At 35.3% G+C, this 10,806-nt stretch overlaps 2 long non-coding RNA genes across 2 annotated transcripts; both read right to left on the bottom strand.

Moving 5' to 3' along the window:
* Positions 1-330: 330 nt before the first annotated feature.
* LOC126671602 (uncharacterized) lies at positions 331-2,678 on the bottom strand. The gene is made up of 3 exons (XR_007639061.2): positions 2,521-2,678; positions 1,372-1,457; positions 331-676 (listed from the first exon to the last, which is right to left on the bottom strand). It is a non-coding gene; the product is annotated as an uncharacterized LOC126671602 (long non-coding RNA).
* Positions 2,679-7,897: 5,219 nt separating this feature from the next.
* Positions 7,898-10,413, bottom strand: LOC126671601 (uncharacterized). Its single transcript, XR_007639060.2, has 3 exons — positions 10,256-10,413; positions 9,107-9,192; positions 7,898-8,243 (listed from the first exon to the last, which is right to left on the bottom strand). It is a non-coding gene; the product is annotated as an uncharacterized LOC126671601 (long non-coding RNA).
* Between the last annotated feature and the right edge of the window lie 393 nt (positions 10,414-10,806).

Here is a 10,806-nt window from a genome sequence, read left to right as displayed (position 1 = left end):
GAAACATTTTGATTTGTTTCGTAATTTTGTTTTTAACGTTTGTAAACGTTTGGCTAAAATAGCTAAAAAGCTGTAACGTTTGGATTTGTTTCGTAACGTTTGTAAACATTTGGCTTAAATTTCTAAAAAGGTGAAACGTTTCGATTTGTTTTGTAACGTTTGTAAACGTTTGGCTTAAATTGCTAAAAAAAAGTGACATGTTTGGTTTTGTGTCACGACCCGAAATCTCGAGCCGCGACCGGCGCTAGGGAATGGGAATTGTAGTTCCAAAACCCGTAGCAAGCCTGAAAATCGCTAAAACTTTTTCGCAAATAACAATCATACAAAGACTTTACAAACGGAAGCATTTATATACACTAGCAAAACATTACAACTTGCTCGGGCCTATCGTTTCTGTACCTTGTACGTACTAACCCGGCGTACAATACTAGTGTTACATACACCTCACAGGAGTTTACCTCCGTGGAATAAATATGACAATCGTAGCCAAAACAAACATAAACACATTGTCAACTGTAAACAAGGAAAAAACATATTAATTTACTAGGCTACGACACTGGTCAAACATTACACTACTGCAGCAATTATGGAAGTCGGGACTGTACATAGCCAAAGGGACTTCCGGTCAAAGACAGACTTCTAGCCAAGTTCACAATCTAGGTACCTGAAAAACACACTATTGGGGGGTCAGCTATTAAGCTGAGTGAGTTATACTTTACTTACCATATTATCAAAATAAGCATCGTATTTAAAACATTTTTTAAAATATATATATACAATCACATTTTTCAAACAATTCCAACATATACAATCACAGAGATTGCAAACAATTCACTTAAGACAAGTATTTGATCCGATCGAAACCTTAATCTTAAACTACTTAACCTCTCCTAATCCGTATCATATTCGAATCATATCGACCGAGTTACCTCGTATCTGTCACAATTATAATTCTCCTTTCCGATACCCAAACATATTCCATTTCATAATTATAAATATAACCAACATTTAATGAGCTCATATCAAACGTTTCAATGTACGAATATCTAGACTCTTATAAACACCGGTGATCACACGGCCTATTGACGCCCAATAGGTAGCTCGTTTCTTCGGATCATATACAAATTCACATTGACAAATAATCGACAAGTCATAAGCAAAGTAATACAATTCATATATCAAACAAGTCAATCCAATACAATGTAATTTACTCCATAAACAAACAATTCAAATATAATTCAATCCAATAAGAACAGCCCAATAAAATCAAGCTATATAATTTATGCGATGCATTTAACAGTAATAATAATATATATAGTATATATAAAATAGTTTTTAATACGATAATAAGAGTGAGTAAAATATACTCACCGCTTGCTATCCATATCCTTCGATAACAGCTAAGCAATATCGCGTTTTGTAAGTTCTGGGTTCCATTGGTAGTCGCCTCGTCAAGTCTACACAAATTCGATAGTAACTCGAATTAATTACAAACTAACTATAATTAATTAATCCAAAACTAGGTTTCTAGCCAACTTCGGCTATTGAAACCGTTTACTTAAAACAATCCGACTCCTAAACAAAATTGACATTCTTAATTTTCAGAACGTCGCCTACAACTTTTGTTTAGGTCTCGGACTGAGATTAGCACCCGAAGGTGTCGGAATTTGGTTCTGAAGTTAATAGCTTGGGGCTGTCCAAATTTCAGAGCTGCTATACGCAACATAATGTTCTAAATTATTTGAGCCATTTAGAGGCCAAACTAGCAGAAACTTAAACTTAGACATTTATAGACAACATCCTTAAGTTTCCGTACCAACAAACGGAACTTAATTTGGAGCTATATAACTTGGGATATTGCCCTCGCAATATGGCTGTTTCGCAGCGCAAAAATTCCAGCAACATCGTTTTTTTCAAGTTATCTCTGTAACGTTTCGGTCGATTAAAACAGCCTATATATTCAATAATAAACCAATTAATATAGCCTCTAATTATGTCATTATCACCAACTTAAACACATTAAAATCTTAGTTCAAAATTTAATTCAAAACAGTTTTTATGTTACGCTCGAAACTAGTTACGTAACACTTAGCATTTGCGTCGATTTTTAAGCGATACAACCATCGGGGAAGGGTGGCATCAGCCCCCACTTCACTATCTCTCAGCCCTCCCCTGTTTTGGCCAGGGAGGGGCTGCTCCAGCCATGGTGCAACGCACCATGGCTGCTGAAACGCAGCCCCACCGTGCGAAGCACGGTGGTTCATTACTTCCGGCCATCAAAACCCCAAAACAACCACCAATTCATCTTCAACCTACATGAAACCCTAACATACACCATACCCATACATATGACAATCCTCATATCTCACAACAAAACAATAATTCAGCCTATAACTAACCATTCAAACACCATGAACATCATTTCTAACTATCAAATTCATCATCACCATTAAACACCATCAAAGCTCAACAAAACAGAATATTTTCGTGCTAAACCCTAACCAAAATACTGATTATTACCTTGATTTTCTTAGGTCAATCCGTAGCTATCGTCCTCCTCTTTCCGTGGCCGCAAAAATCACTCGAATCGGAGTAAAAACGAACAAGTTATGGCACTTGAAAGATTATGGAACTTTTGAGAAGATGAAGTTCTTCCTCTCTTTACCTTTGCTGGAAATGGTTTATGTATATTCTGATTTTGAGAGTCAAATAGTGGCCTTTTATATTTATGGCAAAAGCTCCACTTAAATCCTTGAATTTGCCACCTCCTTACACTTTAATTTATAACTTTTCTTTCGTCCAATTTAGTCCATTAATCACTTAGTCATTTGATCTCGATAAATTGTGTATTATTTATATCCAAATAAATAATACCACCTCGATATGTCATTATTTTATTCTAATAATATAATTTAGAAATTTTCGGCTAAAAACGCTCAAATTCCAATTTGAGCTAAAATGCACTTTTTCCAACTTTTTCGTCCAATTCTCATTTTAATAATTATCGATAACCAATATATCGATATTATTTTTTTTAAAAATACTAATTCCCATCAAATAATCTATATCATTTATATTTTCCAGGAATTAAACGCTTATTTTCCAATTTTCGAGTTTAAGTGCACTTTATCCACTTTTCCATACTTTTCTTTTTAAGTTAATTCCATTTCCTTTATGGAATTCTTGATATTGAGATTTTCATATTAAAATCTCAATATCGACCTACTTGAGTTTTCTTTTATTTAATTATTTCCCGATAATTCCCTTTTTGACCGTTTTAACTGTTTAAATTTAGATACGCTGCCTACTTTGGCAACGTCAGAGATACGGGGTATTACATTCTTTCCCCCTTATAAAAATTCGTCCTCGAATTTTCTTATAACTTAGTCATTTTATTCTTGTAAAGATCTTATCATTTTTCTTATGCCGTTTACTTCATCATCACAATGGCGCGTAAACTTATCACGTCGACTATCACACATCCTTCGCGTCCTGTTGCAGCTGTTTCTTGTACGTCTTTTCTCTATAATCAGATCCTATTTAACGTACTTTGAATATCCGTTCTGTCGTTGGCCAATTTCTTGCATCCTCTTATTTTATTTTATTTTTAGCGTTGATATTCTTCAACGTTTATTTGTCATTTTTCCGTTGCGAGTCGTATTTGTAGCGTATCATATTTGATACTATCTTAAAATGTCTTTTAAATACCTTTAGCTATTAATCAAAATCTTAATTTGATTAATTTAGAACAATTTATTTGAATAACTTAATAATTTAAGTTATTTGAACTTGTCCAAAATTGCTCTTCTAGTCAACTTCGGTCCTTAAAATTGTTTATGCCGAGTAGCTCGTTTGTCAAACAAAGTTGACAGTCTTATAGTCCGCAACGCTATCTTCAACTTTCGTTTGAATATCGGGTTCAAAATAGTTCTCGATGATGCCTAAAACTAGCGCTGAAGTCGCTTTCCTGATTTAACTTTGGGGCTGCCCTTAACATCTCTTATAGGCTAGCTGTTAAAGCCTATAAACCAAGCGTCTAATAATGTCTTAAGCTGAATTAAGTTCAGTATTTTTATATTTTGATACCTCCTCTACATCTTTCGTGAAGAGTCAAATTCATTCCAACGTCTCTTTGATTTCTGAAATCGTCCTTGAAGTTGGCTACTAGCCATACTTTTTATCTTTTAATTAATTCATGTTTTTCGCTCGTCTTTGAGCTTGAAAAACAATTAACTTAATTAATTAATACCATGATTAAATTATGCAAATTTAATCCATACAATATCATCTACTTATGTCTACTGACTTCGATTAAAAGTAATCAAATCTCGGGATTTGAACTTTGTCTGAGATATAGCCTCGTGAGCTGATCTTTAACTGCGTCCTATAATCGCAAATTTTAATCTATCTCGTCCTGACGATCCTTTTGAGGCATATACTTAATGTTTAATTAAATTTTCTAACTACGTATAAGGTTGAATCCTTCGCCTTATCTTAAGGTGTTTCCTCTCGATGTTCAGGTTACCGTGTTCGTCTGATCCAAACAACTCGTAACACTTATCTTATATTCGATTAACGTCATTCCTTTACTTTTCCTTCTTTATCTCGATCTATTTCTCGATATGTCTTGACCACCATGCACTTCTTATTCCAAATTAATGTTTTTCCTTATCCTTTAGTTGTTTGCGTTCTTTGACATTCACGATGAATTATTATTCCATAATAATTCTATCGGTTTCCTTTCGATCGTTTCTCAAATCTTAATCTTAATCTTAACATTTTCTTGTTAGTCTGTATTATTCTTGATAGTCTCTACCTTTGTTTCGCATCACATAAACTTCCGAGTTAATCGGAGTCTGATGTCATCTTTCCTTGATGTTCCTCGTGTCTTTCCCGTATTCGGTCGTGTATATATTTATATTTTTCCTTTTACACTTTCGCTGTGATATTCTGACTTAACCATTTATTAACTGTTGACTTCACAGTTAAACTTGTACGATCTTATATCTGATATCCTTATTAAGACCTGATGGTATATAGGAAATCTTTCCTTTTATATCAATATCTACTTCATGGTCCTATAGTGTTGAATCTCATGAAGTTGAATGCTCTCAATACATCCTTTAACATGTGTCGCGTTCATCTTTTATGGCGCAACTCTTATTTCTCAATCGCCCACATCTGACTGGTAATACCTTTACCATTGTTCGATGTAATATTTTCCTTTCCTTATTATGTTTCTTGTTTATTTCATCATTCCTATTATAATACTTCTCAATCACTTTATCCATCTCATTCCAATATACATGTTGTACATGATATGTTTTGGTTCTTACAAACATATGACTATTGATCCTTTTATCATCGTCCGTTGAAGTATTATCTTTGTCTTATCGTATTTTTCAATCTTCTTGTACTTCTTGTTTCGATATCTCCAATATCGTCTGTTGATAGGAGGTAAACCTACTCCCTTCTCGCATCCGTTTCTGTATTGCACCCTTGATCGTGCGTATATCTTTATATCAGACTCTTACTGACATCTAATCTATCAGTAAAGTCGACCTTAGGCTTATGTCGAACTCTTACATTTGACTCTTTTTGTTTGCGGCTATTCCGAATTCATATCCTCTCATCTTACTTCTTTACTCTTCATTAGGTGTCTTTCTGTCAGACTACCTTACTACGATCTGCTCCTTCCACGTTTGTTCTTATCGAGTACTAGGAGTTATGCACGTATTGTTTGATTCTTCTCATCCTTACATGGTCTTTCCCATGGCCCGTATGTTTTTCGGGTCTTTTATGTTTCCTTTTCTTTTCACTATACACCTTCTATGTCTATCCCATCTTATTCCTGGGTAAGTACCAATCATAGGTACCTTATTGATATCTTCCATGTCTCGCATCGATAAATATCAATAATAATAATTATCATTAGGGCTTCATTCTTATATTGGGGTGCATTTTATCATATATGTTCATTCTTGTTTATCAAGAATCTTTTATATCATTGTCGCAGGGCTTTACATCCGAGTTTCTCACAAAAACAAATACATTTCAAACATTGCTGGTCGACCAGTCTTTCAAACTTTTCTTTCGATTCAAATACTTTTACTTTAAATTGTTTGAAAACATTGGTACAATTGTAGCTCAGAGTGATGACACCTCTCATCACTAAAGAGTTGCTCGATAAAATCACGTTTTCTTTGATGTTTATACAAATATGATGCATGATCTATATTTTTGAAAATCATTTTTTTTATGCATTCCTAACGTGATCATGATATGCCATATGCGATGTCTGAGCACAATTGCACTATTAAAATCATAAGATTTTTGTATCTTTTTGAAAAATCGTAAGTCCCTTCAGATTACACACTCTGCGACATAAATGGCTTTTCATTATTATTTATTGGGGTTTATTATGATTTTCGATTATTGGAATTTTCGTCATCCTTTAACACTTATCTAAGTGTTTTATGTCAATGCCATCCTCTTTTAGCATTGCTAAACAAATATTTTGTTTCCCCGTCTTCGATACTCATCCATCTTCGCCATCTCAATCATATTCTTATCTCACGTAGTCCTTAGGCTCACGTGTCAATCTTTCATAGCGTACTTTCTTTAAAATCGTTTACCATCCTTGTGGTAATGGAAACGTAATATAGGGGATTACATTTCACGCTATATATATTATGTATATTATGTATTTTATGCATTCTTAATTTTCAAGTATCGTATATCTTTAGAATAAAGTCTATATGCGCGGGTTTCTCAATCTATCTCTATAGGCATTATCCTAACAATACACAATTCTATCAATGCATGCCATATCAATCGATCACAAAATAAACAAAGCAATACAAACATTTCAATCACATAAACATGTTTGGCACATAAGCATAGAAAGCATTTCGTACTTGAGGGCGTCTCACTGGACTCACCCTTCTCGGGTCGCAATGCCACATCCGCGTCCTCTAGCGTGTCTAGCACTGCCTCTACCTCTATGCATAATTGCAGGGTAATGCCAAATACTAGGAGCAGTACTCCTACGAAAAGGGAATGTCGGTCTCTCACGTCGAAAGAAGAAAGGTGGAATGGAATCGTCATTCCACTCATGATCGCTGGCTATCTGACGAGCTCTAGCGAATAACATTCCAAAATACTCAGGTGCATCGTTGTATAGCTCAACAAAGTCGGGTCCTAAACTCCTAATGTACCGACAATTAACCTCTTCTGATGCTTCCTCTTCAGATGGGTTTTCCTCACTCTCCTTACTAACTTCCATCTCTGGGAAAATGGTCCCACTTCGAGTTACAAAAGATCCTTCAATGTCTGATAAGCACTTGTTCTGGTGTATCTCCGATAGTCTGTCAGTATTTACATGAAATCCATTTGATAAATAGGAGACGCTTCCTCCTCTTCTGATACAGCAAGTAGCTGAGCTCCATTTTGCCCAGATATGCTGAACAGGAACAATTCTTAATCATGTGATACTGTCCAAATCACTTTTTATAATATATGATATGCACTATCTAACTTAAAACTTGGCTAACTATCTAAGCATATCACAGTCACTTAAACACGTAAGCAATCTCACACACACACACGTTCTACTCGGCAATATCCAGCTTATACCATCTAACAAAATTCAATCAAACATATATAGTCAATAAGGCTCGACTCTATACGCTGCAGTAGTTCCTAGGTACTTAAGGTCAAACAGACAGTTTTCATAGACTGGCAGTGGTAACTGGACCAACCGCTCTGATACCACCTTTGTCACGACCCGAAATCTCGAGCCGCGACCGGCGCTAGGGAATGGGAATTGTAGTTCCAAAACCCGTAGCAAGCCTGAAAATCGCTAAAACTTTTTCGCAAATAACAATCATACAAAGACTTTACAAACGGAAGCATTTATATACACTAGCAAAACATTACAACTTGCTCGGGCCTATCGTTTCTGTACCTTGTACGTACTAACCCGGCGTACAATACTAGTGTTACATACACCTCACAGGAGTTTACCTCCGTGGAATAAATATGACAATCGTAGCCAAAACAAACATAAACACATTGTCAACTGTAAACAAGGAAAAAACATATTAATTTACTAGGCTACGACACTGGGCAAACATTACACTACTGCAGCAATTATGGAAGTCGGGACTGTACATAGCCAAAGGGACTTCCGGTCAAAGACAGACTTCTAGCCAAGTTCAGAATCTAGGTACCTGAAAAACACACTATTGGGGGGTCAGCTATTAAGCTGAGTGAGTTATACTTTACTTACCATATTATCAAAATAAGCATCGTATTTAAAACATTTTTTAAAATATATATATACAATCACATTTTTCAAACAATTCCAACATATACAATCACAGAGATTGCAAACAATTCACTTAAGACAAGTATTTGATCCGATCGAAACCTTAATCTTAAACTACTTAACCTCTCCTAATCCGTATCATATTCGAATCATATCGTCCGAGTGGCCGGGTCCCGAGATAGTTCGACCGAGTTACCCGCTACCACGTGGCATAGTCCCGAGATAGTTCAACCGAGTTACATCATGCCACTACTTAATCCCAAGTTGTGGGTCCCGAGATAGTTCGACCGAGTTACCCACCAGATACGGGTCCCGAGATAGTTCGACCGAGTTACCTCGTATCTGTCACAATTATAATTCTCCTTTCCGATACCCAAACATATTCCATTTCATAATTATAAATATAACCAACATTTAATGAGCTCATATCAAACGTTTCAATGTACGAATATCTAGACTCTTATAAACACCGGTGATCACACGGCCTTTTGACGCCCAATAGGTAGCTCGTTTCTTCGGATCATATACAAATTCACATTGACAAATAATCGACAAGTCATAAGCAAAGTAATACAATTCGTATATCAAACAAGTCAATCCAATACAATGTAATTTACTCCATAAACAAACAATTCAAATATAATTCAATCCAATAAGAACAGCCCAATAAAATCAAGCTATATAATTTATGCGATGCATTTAACAGTAATAATAATATATATAGTATATATAAAATAGTTTTTAATACGATAATAAGAGTGAGTAAAATATACTCACCGCTTGCTATCCATATCCTTCGATAACAGCTAAGCAATATCGCGTTTTGTAAGTTCTGGGTTCCATTGGTAGTCGCCTCGTCAAGTCTACACAAATTCGATAGTAACTCGAATTAATTACAAACTAACTATAATTAATTAATCCAAAACTAGGTTTCTAGCCAACTTCAGCTATTGAAACCGTTTACTTAAAACAATCCGACTCCTAAACAAAATTGACATTCTTAATGTTCAGAACGTCGCCTACAACTTTTGTTTAGGTCTCGGACTGAGATTAGCACCCGAAGGTGTCGGAATTTGGTTCTGAAGTTAATAGCTTGGGGCTGTCCAAATTTCAGAGCTGCTATACGCAACATAATGTTCTAAACTATTTGAGCCATTTAGAGGCCAAACTAGCAGAAACTTAAACTTAGACATTTATAGACAACATCCTTAAGTTTCCGTACCAACAAACGGAATTTAATTTGGAGCTATATAACTTGCGATATTGCCCTCGCAATATGGCTGTTTCGCAGCGCAAAAATTCCAGCAACATCGTTTTTTTCAAGTTATCTCTTTAACGTTTCGGTCGATTAAAACAGCCTATATATTCAATAATACACCAATTAATAAAGCCTCTAATTATGTCATTATCACCAACTTAAACACATTAAAATCTTAGTTCAAAATTTAATTCAAAACAGTTTTTATGTTACGCTCGAAACTAGTTACGTAACACTTAGCATTTGCGTCGATTTTTAAGCGATACAACCATCGGGGAAGGGTGGCATCAGCCCCCACTTCACTATCTCTCAGCCCTCCCCTGTTTTGGCCAAGGAGGGGCTGCTCCAGCCATGGTGCAACGCACCATGGCTGCTGAAACGCAGCCCCACCGTGCGAAGCACGGTGGTTCATTACTTCCGGCCATCAAAACCCCAAAACAACCACCAATTCATCTTCAACCTACATGAAACCCTAACATACACCATACCCATACATATGACAATCCTCATATCTCACAACAAAACAATAATTCAGCCTATAACTAACCATTCAAACACCATGAACATCATTTCTAACTATCAAATTCATCATCACCATTAAACACCATCAAAGCTCAACAAAACAGAATATTTTCGTGCTAAACCCTAACCAAAATACTGATTATTACCTTGATTTTCTTAGGTCAATCCGTAGCTATCGTCCTCCTCTTTCCGTGGCCGCAAAAATCACTCGAATCGGAGTAAAAACGAACAAGTTATGGCACTTGAAAGATTATGGAACTTTTGAGAAGATGAAGTTCTTCCTCTCTTTACCTTTGCTGGAAATGGTTTATGTATATTCTGATTTTGAGAGTCAAATAGTGGCCTTTTATATTTATGGCAAAAGCTCCACTTAAATCCTTGAATTTGCCACCTCCTTACACTTTAATTTATAACTTTTCTTTCGTCCAATTTAGTCCATTAATCACTTAGTCATTTGATCTCGATAAATTGTGTATTATTTATATCCAAATAAATAATACCACCTCGATATGTCATTATTTTATTCTAATAATATAATTTAGAAATTTTCGGCTAAAAACGCTCAAATTCCAATTTGAGCTAAAATGCACTTTTTCCAACTTTTTCGTCCAATTCTCATTTTAATAATTATCGATAACCAATATATCGATATTTTTTTTTTAAAAATACTAATTCCCATCAAATAATCTATATCATT

Source organism: Mercurialis annua, linkage group LG3, assembly GCF_937616625.2.
Source record: "Mercurialis annua linkage group LG3, ddMerAnnu1.2, whole genome shotgun sequence".
Lineage (NCBI taxonomy): Eukaryota > Viridiplantae > Streptophyta > Magnoliopsida > Malpighiales > Euphorbiaceae > Mercurialis > Mercurialis annua.
This window is presented reverse-complemented; position numbering and strand designations above follow the sequence as displayed.